General features: G+C 39.8%; 1 long non-coding RNA gene across 1 annotated transcript in view; it reads left to right on the forward strand.

Moving 5' to 3' along the window:
• Positions 1 to 580: 580 nt before the first annotated feature.
• The window catches only part of LOC104651769 (uncharacterized), a 151,227-nt gene continuing 134,714 nt past the window's right edge, over positions 581 to 17,093 (forward strand). Inside the window, exon 1 of the long non-coding RNA XR_745202.1 lies at positions 581 to 706. This is a non-coding gene — a long non-coding RNA (uncharacterized LOC104651769). The remainder of the gene's footprint in view (positions 707 to 17,093) is intronic.

Here is a 17,093-nt window from a genome sequence, read left to right on the forward strand (position 1 = left end):
TGTCAGGAACTTCGAAGGAAGCCCCAGAGTTTGGTGGCCAAATGCCAGTGTGTGTTAAATATTCACAGTGAACTCTTCCCTTTGGTAATTGTAATTCTACGTCTGTTTCTAGCCTTTCTCACCTTGGTTATACCACACTGCAAGGGTCATATGGATATCTGAAATCAACTGCAAAGGAGTATTCTGAATCCCTGTTGATAAATAAATTATGTCCCAATTACTGGTGCTTTTCTGAAATGTTACTGAATGAAGAAAAAAAAATTAAACTCCTGAGCTCAGCATATCTTATTTTGCTATCAACTATATTTCTGTGTCTGTGTTCAAGTAACCAATTCCCTTTGGCAACTCAAAGGAGAGCTTTAGGTAAACAAGTCAAACTGTCTTCGTGTTTATACCTTTTTTGGAGAAAAAGTGAGAGTGCTATAATTTAAAAAAATTAGAACAGTAACAACGTCGTCTCAAATTTACAAAGTGCAGGAGTTGTTAGATCTGTGATTTCAAGTCTTTAACAACTCTTTTTGGGTGGGAATAGTCAGGAGTCTGTGTTGTGCTTGGAGCCCAGGTTGGCCATTGGGAGCTGAAATAGAGGCCAGGACTCCTGGCTCCCTGTCCAGACCCTGAGGACCCAGGAGCCTCCACAGGTACATTCAGAGGTCACACTAGATGCAAAAAGAACCATGTACAGAGAAGTGAGAAGGTCTCAAAGGTATCTGTTTCAACACTGAACAAGGAATTTTACCTGAGAGGTGGTTTTCACTCAGAACCTGGTTACCAGACTTGAAGAAAAAAGAGCCAGAACTACTAGGAAAGCCTGTGCCTGCCTTAGAAAGGCAATGGGAAGTCTGTTTGTGTCTTTTGTCCACTTTTTAATGAGTTTGTTTGTTTTTTGTGGATTTGTCTTTTGCTTGTTTAATTGTTCAGGTAGCTTATGAATTCTAGACATCAGACCTTTGTTGGACGTATAGCTTGCAGATATTTTCTCCCATCTCGTAGGCTGTCTGTTTACTCTGTTGATTGTTTCTTTTGCTGCACAGAAGTTCTTCAGTTTAATTAGGTCCCAATTGCCAATTTTTGTTTTTGTTGCAATGGCTTTTGAGCACTTAGTCATAAATTCTTTCCCAAAGTCAACGTCCAGAATGGTGTTTCCTAAGTTTTCTTCTGGAATTCTTATAGTTTGTGGTATGATGTTTAAATCTTTAATCGATCCTGAGTTAATTTTTGTATATGGTGAAAGGGAGGGGTTCACTTTCATTCTGCTGCATGTGGATAGCCAGCTATCCCAGTGCTATTTATAAGGAGTCCTTTTCCCATTGCTTACTTTTGTCGACTTTGTTGAAGATCAGATGACATATAAGCAGCCAACAAACATATGAAAACATGCTCGACATCACTAATAATCAGAGAAATGAAAATCAAAACCACAATGAAATACCATCTCACACCACTCAGAATGGCTATTACAAAAAAGTTTAAAAAAAAAAAAAAAAAAAAAAAAGACAGATACCGGCAAGGCTGCTGAGAAAAGTGAATGCTTATACCCTGCTGGTGGGGATGTAAATTAGTCCAGTCACTGTGGAAAGCCGTTTGGAGATTTCTCAAAGAACTTAAAACAGTGCTACCATTTGACCTAGGAATACCATTACTGGGTATTTATTTTAAAAACAAATCATTTCACTAAAAAGACACAAGCAATTCTATGTTCACTGCAGCACTATTCACAATAGCAAAGACGGAATTAACCTAGGTGCTCATCAACAGTGGATTGGATAAAGAAAATGTGGTATATATACACCATGGAATACTACACAGCCACAAGAAAAACGAAATCATGTTCTTTCAGAAATATGGATGCAACTGGAGGCCATTATCCTAAGCGAAATAACACAGAGACAGAAAACCAAATACCACATGTTCTCACTTATAAGTGGGAGCTAAACACTGGGTACTCATGGACAGAAAGATGGCAGCAGTAGACCCTGGAGGCCACCAGAATGGGGAGAGAGGGAGGGAGACAAGGGCTGAAAAACTACCTATTGGGTCCTATGCTCACTATCTGGGTGACGGGATAATTCATATCCCAAACCTTAGCATCACACAGTATACTCACTTAACAAACTTATACATGTACCCCATTAATCTAAAATAAAAGTTAAAATTATTTAAAAAAGAAGAAAGGCAATGACTTGCAACAATTAGCAGCCAGACTGATAGTCACCCCATACCCTGACAACCCACCTCACTTGTTCTCAATCACATTTGGGGTGCTTCTACAGGAAGTGAATAGAGGAGGTTTGGCTCTTGGGACCACTTTCTGTGTCTATGACTATAGATTATAATGTTAATTTCTGGTTTGGTTTTTTGCTGGGTGCGGGGAGAGAGTATTTTTCCTCTATTTTTTTCTTCTCCCTACAGCAAAGCTGTTTTTCTCTCATTCTTTTTAAATCATTTCATTGTCAAAGAAAACACAAAAGAGAGTTGAAAGCAATTCAAAACAGGGAATTTTTCACAGGGGAGAAAGCAGGGAATAGCATAAAATGGCTTCTTGCCCTTTTCTTCAAGTTCCATATTAATATAAACAGCAAAAATTGATGGTTGGGGGGCAGCCATCTGCATCTGTTTTGAGTCATCTTTGTTTCCAGGCCTCAGTCTCTTCCCACACTGTTCTCCAAACTGTCATCAGGTTTAATGGCACGGCAGCCTTGGGCGCTGCACTCCACCCTCAGAGACCACTCAAAACTCTCAGTGGCCCTGAGTACCAGGCCCTTAGAATTAGAACCATCTTAGAGACCATCTGGTCTTGGAATTTCTTTACTCCCTTCTTTAATAACTTGGATTGAACATGTATAGAACACTTACTATGCACCAAGGAATGTTTTAAGTAGCTTATATATATTAGCTCATTCATTCATCACACAGCCCTATCAAGTAGGCACTATTATTCCCATTTACAGATGAAAAACTGGGGCACAGAGAGGTTGAGTCATTGTCCAGCCTAGCTCTCTACAGGGTGGCAGAGCTGCCTTTCCTCGTCAGACACTCTGCATTCCAGCCAAACATGCTGTAGGCTCTAAGTCTCCATCTCATGCCTATGCTCACTGCTGTTCCTTTTGCCTGGAAAGCCTCCACACCTGGCCCCTCCCCTAAACTCTGCATTGTCCAAATCCTATGCAGCCTTCAAAATGAAGGGCAGATGCTATCTCCTCCTAATTGCCTCTCCTTATTCTGAAATCACAAAGTACTTCAATTGTACTGTGTAGCATGTGCCACATTCTGCCCTGCCTTCTAGTTACGTATGCATGTATTTCATCTTTTTAAACATAAGACAAGCTCTCTATGGTAGAATGCACATGTGATGATCTCCCAGCTCCCATATCGCCCAGTGTGTTCTTTGGCCCCCATTAGATAACATCTGTTGCTGTATTTACCACATGGTAGGAAAAATGTGTGAATGAATATACACATTATAGGTAACATTACTTCATGAGCAAATGGCCTCTTTTACACATTGCAATCAGGCTCCTATAAAATTGCATATTTATAAAATCAGTATTTGCATGTGTTAGTCAAATGTGATGCAGTTTTTCCCAAGCGGGGAGGCATCCGCGTGATGTATAAGCTTGTAACAACAGAGCAGCAGATCTGAGGGCCCCATGTATATATGCAGCGTGCTGTCTGCCTCGGATGAACTGGAGATTGCATGGCTTCTCTGCATGCTCTTGTGTGAAAGAAAGATTTTCTCTTGGGTCTCTACACTATCATTGCCCTTTCTGGGCCCCTGAACTTTTGAACCAGGCGGTGGGGCTCTGCTTAGTAATTCTCTCACCCACCAATGTGCCCACATTGCAAGTGGTATTCACAGGCCACAGAAGCGTCACTGCTTAACCATGAGCCTTGAGACTCAGCCACAGCTCAGGCCACCACCCTCGGGGTACAAAACACTTCCTCCCATATATAAAGCTACGAAGTCATTATTGATAACATGCAGCCACATGGGTAAACTTAGGAGGGAGCACACTTCTTCTAATTTTCTTGTAAGTATCAGAGAAACAATCAGGCAGAGAGAAATGAACACAAAATATTTTGATCACTTCACAGAGTCTTACATAGTTAGTATCAGTTTATAACAGAATTTAAATCACCTCCCAACCTGAGTCTCACACTGTTCACAGTGCAATATTCCCTGAAGTCAGTAATGTAAGGGCGGTTGATTCTGGCTATGTATCAGATTTCCTGTGGAATTTCACACACATACACACACACACACACACACGCACACACCAGGCTCTTCTCTTGGAAATTCCACAATTCCAAAAAACTGCCTAGTTCATTCTGATGTGAATTCTGGGTTGAGAATTACTGTGACCAAATGAGACACAAAAATGACAGACCATTTCGTCCCAGGCTGTGTCTTCTGCTGTTGCTGCTTTTTAATCAAAAAGGCTAGAGAGGAATCTCAGTGGGAGCATTAGTTCTGCAAGTGACAAGACTTATAATATTTCATAACTATAGAAAACAGCAGGTGGCTATGATTTCAACAGCAGTAAAAGTAAAACATTTTTCCACAAGCACAAACCAAAATATATAAAACCCTACATACTCTAAAGAAGAGGAAATATAAATTCAAGATTGTGAAACTTATATTCTGTTTACACTAGAATACCATTAATTAATTATTGACAATATTTGAGTTTTAAAATAAAGCCAGAATGGAGGAGACTCATTATTGCCTGAGACTCTAAGGAAGGCAAACTGTTGTTTATTGAAAAAATTTAATGAACCATAGTCTATACCCTTATGGAAAAGCTAGTACATTATAGTTTGTAGCATGTAATTGATCTACAATATTATCTTCCATTCATCCTTATTAATTGCCTTTTCCATGAAACAGAAGGGCCTCACCTTGCCATCTTTGATTTGGCAGATGTGGCTGGATCTCATGCTGTCAGGGTTCACCCTGTATACTCCCCAGCTGATGTTCTTTTTCCTTCTGACACTTCACTCCAGAGATGAGCCTTCATGCTGCTAACAATATTTTTCATAGCCCTGTCTATCCTGAGAGTAGATTTTGTTCTCCACCTTTCTAACATAATCAAGTTTACCAGTCCCACGTTCCCTGATTCCAGAGTATCCTGCTTCCCAGACTCGGTTAAGGAAATGTTAAAGTGTTTCGTAGAATACTCTGAGAAAACAGGACCTCATAATAAAATGCATCATAACTCCAGGGTACAGATTTGAGTTCAAAGGAATCTTCTGGCAATAATGCCTTAGCCTAAAAGTGGTACTCTAAAAGTCAGAATTCCAGGCACTCAGAGTGAGGGGATGGATGCAGCTTTGGCAAAAAGGGTCACTCTCAAATCACACTGCATAAGCATCTACCTAGTCTGCCGGTTCCAAGAGCTTTGGCTCACTGGTCCAGGTGGTCTCCTAGCCCAGAAGAGGATGAGAACTACAGGCTCCCTCTTTTGGTGTCTCGCGCAATTCAGGACTCCCTATCCCTTCTGTTGAGGCTGAGTATCCAGAGTTAACCCAACAGTTCATCATTCTTTATTTCTCTTCTATACAAATTCTGGTAATTTTCCTGAAGCTACCATCTCCAAAGGAAGGAACAAATATTCAAAGCAGTCAATTTTGCTCTTGCTTAATAGTTCTGGCCTAAGTCTTGCCATCTGTAAATAACAGGGACTCTTCCCACTTTATTTCCCTTTTTCCAAGCACAGTGGGGGAGGATCCTTGGGGTGAACAAGGGTTAAAAGATGTACTCATGGCCAGGTGTGCTGGCTCATGCCTGTAATCCCTGCACTTTGGGAGGCCGAGGCAAGCAGATGACCTGAGGTAAGGAGTTCAAGACCAGCCTGGCCAACATAGTGAAACCCTGTCGCTACTAAAATACAAAAATTAGCCGGGCATGGCAGCACATGCCTGTAATCCCAGCTACTCGGGAGGCTGAGGCAGGATAATCGCTTGAACCTGGGATGGAGAGGTTGCAGTGACCTGAGATTGCACCACTGCACTCTAGTCAGGGCAACAGAGCAAGACCCTATCTTAAACAAAAACAAGAACAAAAAGAAAAACATGTACTTGTTTCTTGTTCTTAGTAAATCTCTGGAGGAGGTATAAGAAATGCTGTGAGTTCATCTAGGTTCCATCAATAATTCACCCTGGTATTCATTTCACACACCCTGTTATGCTGTCCCTCCAAGTACATCTGTTTATGCCAAGCCATTTGGTCTTACTTTTGCTTTGGAAAGTGGGGATTCTATTCTTGGAAAGGAGAAATGAAAATTTTGCAGAGTTGGAGTCGGGGGGGCGGTTCATATATATTTCAAGTTGCCATCTTCAATTTTGTACTTACTGTATCAAAGTAGTCTGGTATCCAGAAATGGGAGTCAGGGTTTACCTAGATTCTTCTCTTTGGGAATGAAACCCACGAACTCCAGCAGAGAAGACAGAATCAAAACAACTGGACTCGTCATTAGAAAGCACAAATTTAGTTCAACCCTGTCTGGCACAGTCACGTCCTCACTACGGTCTCACAAGGCTGAGGGCAGAGGATGTGAAGCAACATCATTCAGAGGCGCAGGAATGTACGTGCAGCAGCCGACTGTCTGCTGGGGCTGACACAGCTCGCTCTGTGGACATTCATTTGCCAGTTGTCACAGGTACAATTTAGCAAGTTGGCAAGGAGGGAAACGTTTATTTTAAAAGCTGCAGGAGGGGAACTAACAATTCTGGATACATTTTGAAATTAGGATTTATTTGTCTTTGTGTTCACTTACATTCTTCAGGAAAAGGTGAAGGCTAAAATCTAAGAAGAAAGTCAGAGAGTTTCTTTGGCTGCATTAGAGGCTACCTTACAAATACCTTCTCTTTGTCAGAGGGGAAATCTGGAGCTGTTCGCTGGCAGCGTGGTAGAGTCCCTTGCCTGCTCTGTCATCCACATGATTTCCCTCTGCAAGTGGAGGTGTGTTGACAGCCCATCAGCTACATCACCTTACACTGAGGGCCCTGCAATGAAATGCAGTTCATCAGGATGCCATAAAAAATGATAAGGTGGTTTAGGTAAAAACTACAAAAGGCATTGTTTACTAAACTGAGTGACAAAATCATGTCACATAATTATCAGCTCTGCTTTTCCCCTCTCCTCTCACATCAAAGACTGCGCTGACTCAGATAGGGAAGCCTTAAAAATAGGTCCTACAATGAGGAATGCACAGGTATTGTCTTTCATTGTACTTCGTATATTTTTAAAAGTCCTTTGTAAGCTATTCTGTTCATTTTAAATGAACATTTAAAATAGAAATTGTGGCTTCTATATAAATCAGAACTTTGCTTTGATAGGTATATACAGATTAAAAATGTAACCCTATTTGCTATAATCTAAAGAAATGTGTTAAGACTCTGAGGCTGAATTACAGTTACTATGGAAACCAAAAAATGTAACCGCTATGATTTAGGAGCCTCTAGATTCTCAATAATTATGCTGTTTGAAGAGGGGAAATTAAAATTTTAATAAAATGAGTAGAAAACAAGTAATTTTGCAGGAAATTTATTAAATTGTGTTCAGATGTGATCTTATGTGTTCTTTGATGCCCTTTGGGTAACTTTCCCAGCAATTGCTGGCAGTTTTTTGAGAGATAGGTTAGAATATTTATTGAGTACCTATTACTTATTAAAACATTGTACAGGACTCTAGGGATGGGAAGAATAACATACAAATACATTGTTTCTATACTTAAGAAATTTTAGTTTATATGAGATAATTTTTAAAACATACACAATAACCCAATGCCTTTACAAAGCTATAGTTCAGCAGCAAAGCATCTTAACCATATTTTGGTTGAAGGACTCTGAACCAAGGACACAGAGAGCCAGTCAAAGGTGTCTGAAACTCTCAATGGAGCTGAATTTTAAACCTAGCTTTTTCTGTAAATCACAATTCCTGCTCTGATCACTAAAGAAATGTGTGCTCATTGTTGAACATTTGAAAATTTTCATATTTCACAAGCATTCCTATACACCAGTAACAGATGTAGAGCCAAATCAAGAACAAACTGCCATTCTCAATTGCTACAAAGAGAATACAATATCTAGGAATACAACTAACAAGGAACGTAAAGGACCTCTTCAAGGAGAACTACAAGCCACTGCTCAACGAAATAAGAGAGGACACAAACAGATGGAGAAACATTCCATGTTCATGGTTAGGAAGAATCAACATCGTGAAAATGGCCATACTGCCCAAAGTAATTTACAAATTCAACGCTATTCCCATCAAGCTACCAATGACCTTCTTCACAGAGCTGGAAAAAAACACCTTAAACTTCATATGGAACCAAAAGAGAGCCCACATAGCCAAGTCAATTCTAAGCAAAAAGAACAAAGCAGGAGGCATCACACTACCAGACTTCAAACTACACTACAATGCTACAGTAATCAAAACAGCATGGTACTGGTACCAAAACAGGGATATAGACCAATGGAACAGAACAGAGGCCTCAGAGGAAACACAACATATCTACAACCGATCTTTGACAAACCTGACAAAAACAAGCAATGGGGAAAGGAGTCCCTGTTTAATAAATGGTGTTGGGAAAAGTGGCTAGCCATGTGCAGAAAGCAGAATCTGGACCCCTTCCTGACACTTTTCACTAAAATTAACTCCAGATGGATTAAAGACTTAAACATAAGACCTAACACCATAAAAACCCTAGAAGAAAATCTAGGCAAAACCATTCAGGACATAGGCATAGGCAGGGACTTCATGACCAAAACACCAAAAGCATTGGCAATGAAAGCCAAAATAGACAAATGGGAACTAATCAAACTCCACAGCTTCTGCATGGCAAAAGAAACAGTCAGTAGAGTGAATCGGCAACCAACAGAATGGGAAAAAATTTTAGCAGTCTACCTATCTGACAAGGGGCTGATATCCAGAATTTACAAAGAACTAAAACAGATCTACAAGAAAAAAACAAACAAGCCCCTTCAGAAGTGGGCAAAGGATATGAACAGACACTTTACAAAAGAAGACATACGTGAGGCCAACAAACATATGAAAAAATGCTCATCATCACTGGTCATTAGAGAAATGCAAATCAAAACTACATTGAGATACCATCTCACGCCAGTTAGAATGGCGATCATTAAAAAATCTGGAGACAACAGATGCTGAAAAGGATATGGAGAAATAGGAACACTTTTACACTGTTGGTGGGAGTGTAAATTAGCTCAACCATTGACAGTGTGGTGATTCCTCAACGACCTAAAAATAGAAATCCCATTTGACCCAGCAATCCCATTACTGGGTATATATTCAAAGGATTATAAATCATTCTACTATAAGGATACATGCACACGAATGTTCATTGCAGCACTGTTTACAATAGCAAAGACTTGTAACCAAGCCAAATGCCCATCGATGATAGACTGGACAGGGAAAATGTGGTACATATACACCATGGAATATTACGCAGCCATCAAAAACAATGAGTTCGTGTCCTTTGTAGGGACATGGATGAACCTGGAAACCATCATTTTCAGCAAACTGACACAAGAGCAGAAAATCAAACACTGCATGTTCTCACTCATAGGCGGGTGTTGAACAATGAGAACACATGGACACAGGGAGGGGAGCATCACACACTGGGGTCCGTTGGGGGGAAATGGGGGAGGGATGGAGAGGTGGGGAGGTGGGGAGAGATAGCATGGGGAGAAATGACAGATATAGGTGAGGGGAAAGAAGGCAGCAAATCACATTGCCATGTGAGTACCTATGCAACAATCTTGCATGTTCTTCACATGTACCCCAAAACCTAAAATGCAATTAAAAAATAAAATAAAATAAAATAAAGAAAATATGAAAATTTCAGAAGAGAAAATTAAAACCATACTATTAAAATTTCAGAAGAGAAAATTAAAACCTTACTATTAAAATTAAAATAAAATTCCTGTACTAATTTTTTGGCATGTTATTATGTAGTCATTTTTTTTCCTATGGAGATATAGATATGGGCAGTTGTCACCTGGCATGATAGTGTGAGACTGCAAAAATGGCCATAAAAGCTAGAATCATGCAAAGTGATCTTAATCAACAGAGAAAATCCAACTGTTCTGTAACCTTAAAAAAAATTTTGTCATTAAAAACTCTCTTACTGTTGCTTATAAATGTATAAGAAAATAAAAAACTGTAGCTGAGCATGGTGGCTCATGCCTGTAATCCCAGTACTTTGGGAAGCCCAGGAGGATGAATCACAAGGTTAGGAGTTTGAGACCAGCCTGGCCAACATGATGAAACCCTGTCTCTACTGAAAATACAAAAATTAGCTGGGTATGGTTGTGTGCGCCTGTAATCTCAGCTACTTGGGAGGCTGAGGCAGGAGAATTGCTTGAACCTGGGAGGCAGAGATTGTAGTGAGCTGAGATTGTGCCTCTGTACTCCAGCCTGGACCACAGAGCAAGACTCTATCTCAGAATAAATAAAAAAATAAATAAAATAAAGAATAGTAAAATTAATCTTTAGTACTCTGAATGTAAAATATAGAAATATTGAGAATAAAAGTGTTTTATTTCTTTGTAAAAAACTTACCAGAAGTAGTTTGTATAATGCTGGGTCTATCTTTCATTGTGTAACTTACAATGCAAAGCAAGCATCTTTTTTACAAATTGTTATACTTCTAAGTCTGGATCAGCTTCTAGAACTTTGTCCTTTGCACTTTCAAAGATGTGAACTATCTCTGATAGTTCTTTTAATGTAAAGTTGTTGTTGTTGTTTGTCACTGTTGCTTCTTCTGTGTATTTTCAACACCACCACTTTCTTCATCTGTCAATTTTACCTTAACTAAGTTCCTTATGTTTCATATCTAGTGTCTCTCAAAGGGTAGTGATGCCCACATTTTCATGGTCAGCTATTTCTTCTATAACTTTGTTTATATCAGACTCATATTTAACTTCCACCATTGTCACTTTTCATTTCTTTGCTGCGTTTTCATCATTTTTGACCAATTTCCTCTTTCGATTCCCCACTTTTAAAAAAATGCCACATGGGGTTATCACTAGCAGAGAAGGATGTATCCTCCTGCTCTTTGTGCCTGAACTGAATAACAGATGGGCACTGACCCAATCTGACGAATCACAGGCTGACTGAGAAAGCAGGGATGTGACTGCTCACTGATCATGATGTGCATCTGTCAATCCCATAGTGATCTGTGGACTCAACTTCCAGCAGTGAAGCTTACCTTATGCAATTAGTTAATATACTGGGATAAATGAAATTTGAACTGTGTTGTCGGGAGGTGGGTATTGTTTAACCTATGGTAACAAAAATGCATGCATTGTGGGCCCATGCAAAACGTGGACAGTCTATATATACATACTTGAAAAATATTTTTTTTACAAAATTGAGATCATGAATATATAATTCTGTACTTGCTCTTTTAACTTAGCATTATATCATAAAGTTATATCCCTTTTATTACTAGTCTCCAATAATGCTGTAGCATAATTTATGTGACTGGGAAAACACCAGGAGAATGGTAAAATGAGAGCCATAGATTGGCAAAGAGGGAGGTGCTTCCTAGTAAGAAGCGACACAGGGAAAGCCCAGGGATTGGCCAGTGTATGTTGGTAAGTCAGAAGAAGGAGAAAATTAATATGGCTGGAATATAGGATCTATCTTAGAATTAAAAAGACAATAATATCAAAAAGTCAATTTTCCCAATTACTACTATTACTTTAGTAATTATTACTTTAGTAATAATAGTAATACTAACATTTATTGCATGCTTACTATATTACAGGTATTCTCAGACTTTATCTCACTTAATCTTCACACTGCCCTTGTTCGCTGTCATCTCCATCTCTCACATGAGGACCCTGAGGTTCAAAGAGGTTAATGAGGTCACACAGATGTTGTGGTGAGCCTGTAATAAAATCCTTGTTTCTGTAATGCTGCCCTTAACGCTCCACAACACTACCGGATGAAAGCACTTTTCCAGCCTACAGAGTCCTTTTGCGCAGACTGATACGAGGTATGCAACTGGGCAAGTTGTACCAGCTGCTGAGGTGTTGAGCTGAAATGTAGCCTATGCTGCTGGCCTACCCCGAGCCATCAGGCCGCATAATTCCAGAAGGGCTGCCTCTACCTAATTTACAAAAAGATACAGTATGGACTGGCCTTGACCCTGATCAACATGATAGATTCTCACCACAGCCCTCAGAAGTGATAGTGAAGTTATGATTGCTCCAATTTTCTTTTTCTTTTTTTTTTTTTTTGAGACAGAGTTTTGCTCTTGTTACCCAGGCTGGAGTGCAATGGCGCGATCTCGGCTCACCACAACCTCCGCCTCCTGGGTTCAGGCAATTCTCCTGCCTCAGCCTCCCGAGTAGCTGGGATTACAGGCACGTGCCACCATGGCCAGCTAATTTTTTGTATTTTTAGTAGAGACGGGGTTTCACTTTGTTGACCGGGATGGTCTCGATCTCTCGACCTCGTGATCCACCCGCCTCGGCCTCCCAAAGTGCTGGGATTACAGGCTTGAGCCACCGCACCCGGCCGATTGCTCCAATTTTACACTAAATCAAAACAAACCAAAAATGAACCAAAAAATCCCACAGCAGCTCCCCCATAGGGTCAGTGATTTATCTAAGCTGAGAATAAACTGGTGAGATAAAGATGCAATTGAGGAAGATATTACAATCCAGGCTGAGCAGGTTTCATTTGAGGAAAAAGGCAACAGGGTACTGGGAGGTATGTATAAATCAGAGACACATTGACTTCCATGGAGTAAAACAGTAAGTCAGAGCTGTCCACCTGGAAGAGACTGCTCTGGACAGCTTGATGCCTTCCAACCAGTTAAATCACTTCTCCAAAACTTTGGTCACTTTTTGCATTTGGATCAGACCTTTGGAGACATCTCCACTTCCCTTGAGGAGTAAATATATAGCTACCAGAATTTTTAAAAAGTTAGTCTGAAAGCAAATATCCCTTCACCTCACTGCCTTTTGTAATTGAACTTCACAGATCTCTTTTAATTAGAGAGTTGTAATTACTGTAGTTACTGTCCTGAGAGTATCTGGGCCTAGGATTTTTCTGAGTTCTAAGCCACACGGTCTTCACTCTTTCTTATCTGACAGAGAAATGCTGTTGCATAAACCAGATCCTTTGGATATTAGGGACTCAGAGGGGTTTAACTTTCCTGGGTGAACTTAGCATTTGTTTTTGGATTTACAAGCTTTAGAGGAACACTTATAAAATAAAAATGGCTGGGTACAAACCAATTAATCCTGCCTCCAAAAATAGCCAAATGATATTGGTAAGCATTTAAAAACAAAACCAAACCAAAAAATCCAAGAGACTGCCCCTGAGAAATACAACTTGAAAAATAGGTCTCTGGTCAAATGTTTGGAAAATTCCAAACATCATACTGCTTCTTTGGAGTGTCATTACACTCTCAGAGATTCCCTCCTTGTAGGTAAGAAATGTTTTACCTTCTTGGGATTTACAAACCTATTGTTTTCCATATTTTTAGGTAAGGTGAGAAATCCAACATTAACAAAACTTTTAAAAAAATTCTCACTTACCTGAGTTTTCTTTTTTTTTTTTTTTTTGAGTTTCGCTTTTGTTGCTGAGGCTGGAGTGCAGCGGCACCGTCTTGGCTCACTGCAACCTCCGCCTCCCAGGTTCAAGTGATTCTACTGCAAACTCCGCCTCACAGGTTCAAGTGATTCTCTGCCTCAGCCTCCCACGCAGCTGGAATTACAGGCACCTGCCACCACGCCTGGCTAATTTCTGTATTTTTAGTAGAGACGGGGTTTTGTCATGTTGGCCAGGCTAGTCTCAAACTCCTGACCTCCGGTGATCCACCCGCCTAGGCCTGCCAAAGTGCTGGGATTACAGGGGTGAGCCACTGCGCACAGCCCCATTTACGTGATAACTCATTGATATCTGGATGAACTTGCGTTCTATGGAACATGTTTTTGAGAAATGCTAGACCATGTGCATGGACACAATTGAGTATGCACCGCTAACTGTATTTGAACTAAGAGCTACTTCCTGTCCCCGAGTGCAGGGCCAGAGGGGTAGTGACAGGAAATGAGCCAGGAATGATCAGCCTCTGTGGCTGGCAGTAGTGTTTTTTATACCTCAGTGGAGGGTGTTTCTTGTGTGTGAAATGAGGAGTGTGTGGCCAAGCAGATCTCTGTTCTTCCTCACCCTTCTTCAACCCAATGGATCTGCTTTGTTGCGGTTTTTTGCAAGGTTTCATTAGAATAATAAAAAAGATTCCATTGGCCAAAAACCAAATAAACAACAACAAAAACAAAACAATAGTGGTTAGTGGTGTTTTAAAACCTATACATGGAGCAAAAATCTAAGAGTGATAAATACTTTCTAGGACCTTCTATAGTCACTTATCCTCTGGGTTTCCCATCTGTAAAATGGGATTGTTAAATGTTGCAGGGACTAAAAACTCTTTTTAAAAAGAATAGAAGTTTGCTCCATACTTAATTCAAGGTAGAATGTGAGCAGGTAGAGAAGGACGGGAAGGAAAGTAAATATTTGTCATTTTTCAGCTCTCCATCATCTGAATCCCCTTTTCATTATCAACTGTGAGGTAGAAGGTCAACTGCATATTCCCATGGGGGTTTAATATTAGCGTTTAAGTGACCCAGAGGCAGTTTAGGGCTCACTGTGGTCATAGTGACAACCACTGCTCAGTGACAATGACGTCAGCCATGGTGCCTAGTCCCCAGAAATGGCAGTGACCAAGCTGCACTGTTCACGTGGCCTGAGACATTTTGAGTTTGCTTTGTTCCCTAAGTGGGTTTTGTGTCTGAGTCTCTGGCCTTCCCATGAGTCTGCGAGCCTCTCTGTGTTCTTCAATTTAATGCTTTGCAGTTTAAGTTAGCCAGAATTCCTTCAACTGAGAACTATTAGGCATAGATGGTGGCATGTTGGAGTGTGAGGTTGGGGCAGCCTGGGATGGAAGCCATTTTAGGAGATCTTAAATGATTTTAGGAGATCACTAAAATTTGTCATGTGATCATTTTCAGGAGATCATTTTTAGTGGTCATTTTAGGAGATCACTAAAATTTGTCTCAAAGAGACTGGGAAAACCATGGTCCCTGTTTTGGTCATAGTCCTGTAGATGTAGAATATATTTCAGCAGGGGAAAGTTTTTCTGCTCTTTGTATTTATAATTTATAATTTTCTTACATAATCAAGAGACCTGCAGAACACCTATTTTTTTTTAAACTTCTCTCTGTGCTAGTTTTGTTAGGATCTAATAAAAATTCATCTTTTAAAACATATAAAACAAAATTAGAAGAGAGAATATGAAATAGCACAGTAATACTGACTATAGCAATGCCAGAGAACATATGAAAAAGAAAGAAAATATGGGTGAAAAATAGTCAGCTAAAATCCTAACCCAAACAGCCCTTGACTCTCAGGAGTCAGGGGAGTTCATTTCCAATGGGCGATAACCATAAACTTTGTTTTGTTCTATTGAATGCACCAAGCAGTGATAAGAACATCATTGCAGCTAACATCAATAGGAAGGACCCTCAAAGTTACTTTCATGGACAGGGACCTACATGAATCCAGTGTCATCTGTGAAACATCCCCTAGGGATTCAGAGGTGTCAGTGCTACCTCAGCTGTATTTTCAGAGAAGCCACCTCAATCTACTACTAAAATTTAGCTGCAGGTATAAAAATAGACACACAGATCAATGGAATAGAATAGGGAACCCAGAAATAAACCCACATACCTATAACCAACTGATTTTTGCCAAAGTCATCAAAAATATATACTGGGAAAATGACACCCTATTCAACAAATGGTGCTGGAAAAATTAGATAGCCACATTCAGAAGATTGAAACTGGAACTATACTTCTGACCATATAAAAAGATGAACTTGGGCCAGGAGTAATGACTCATGGCTATAACCCCAGCACTTTGAGAGGCCAAGGCAGGAGGATTGCTTGAGCCCAGGAGTTTAAGACCATCCTAGGCAACATGGCAACATTGTGAGACCCTGTCTCTGAAAAAGTTGTTTAAAAAATTAGATGAGTCTGTGGTGGTACATGCCTGTGGTCCCAGCTACTTAGGAGATGGCGGTGGGAGGATTGCTTGAGTCCAAAAGGTTAAGGCTGCAGTGAGCCATGTTCATGCCACTGCATTCCAGCATGGATAACAGAGCAAAATGCCATCTCCAAAATAATGATAATAATAATAATAAGATAAAGACCTAAACATAAGACATGAAACCATAAAAATCCTAGGAAAAAACCCAGGAAAATTCTTCTAGACATTTCCCAAGGCAAAAAATTTTTGAGCAAGTCCTTAAAAGCAAATGCAACAAAACAAAAAATAGACAAATGGGATTTAATTAAATTAAAAAGCGTCTGCACAGCAAAAAGAAACGATCAAGAGAGTAGACAAACTACAGTAGAGGAAAAATATTTGCAAACTATGGATCCAACAAAGGGGTAATATCCAGAATCCATAAGGAATTCAAACAACTCAAGAAGAAAAAACAACCCCTTTAAAAAAGTGGGCAAAGGATATCAACAGGCATTTTTTAAAAGAAGTCATAGAAGTGGCCAACAAACACATGAAAAACTGTTCAACATCACTCATCACCAGAGAAATGCAAATTGAAACCACAATGAGGTATCATCTAATACCAGTCAGAATGATTATTATTAAAAGTCTAAAAGAAGCAGAAGTTGGTGAGGAGGTAAAGAAAAGGGAATGATTATACACTGCTGGTGGGAATGTAAATTAGTACAACCTTTATAGAAAGCAGTGTGGAGATTTCTCAAAAACTTAGAATAGGCCTACCATTTAAACCAGCAATCCCATGACTGGGTATATACCCAAAAGGAAAGAAATCATTATATCAAAAAGACACCTGCATTGTATATTTATTGCATCATTATTGACAATAGCAAAATCATGGAATCATCCAAGTGCCCATCAACAAAGTTTTGATAAAGAAAATGTTATATAAATATATATATATGCACCATGGCATACAATTGAGCCATAAAAAGAATAAAATAATGTCTTTTGTAGCAACATAGATGGAACT

Source organism: Saimiri boliviensis, chromosome 2, assembly GCF_048565385.1.
Source record: "Saimiri boliviensis isolate mSaiBol1 chromosome 2, mSaiBol1.pri, whole genome shotgun sequence".
Taxonomy (NCBI): domain Eukaryota; kingdom Metazoa; phylum Chordata; class Mammalia; order Primates; family Cebidae; genus Saimiri; species Saimiri boliviensis.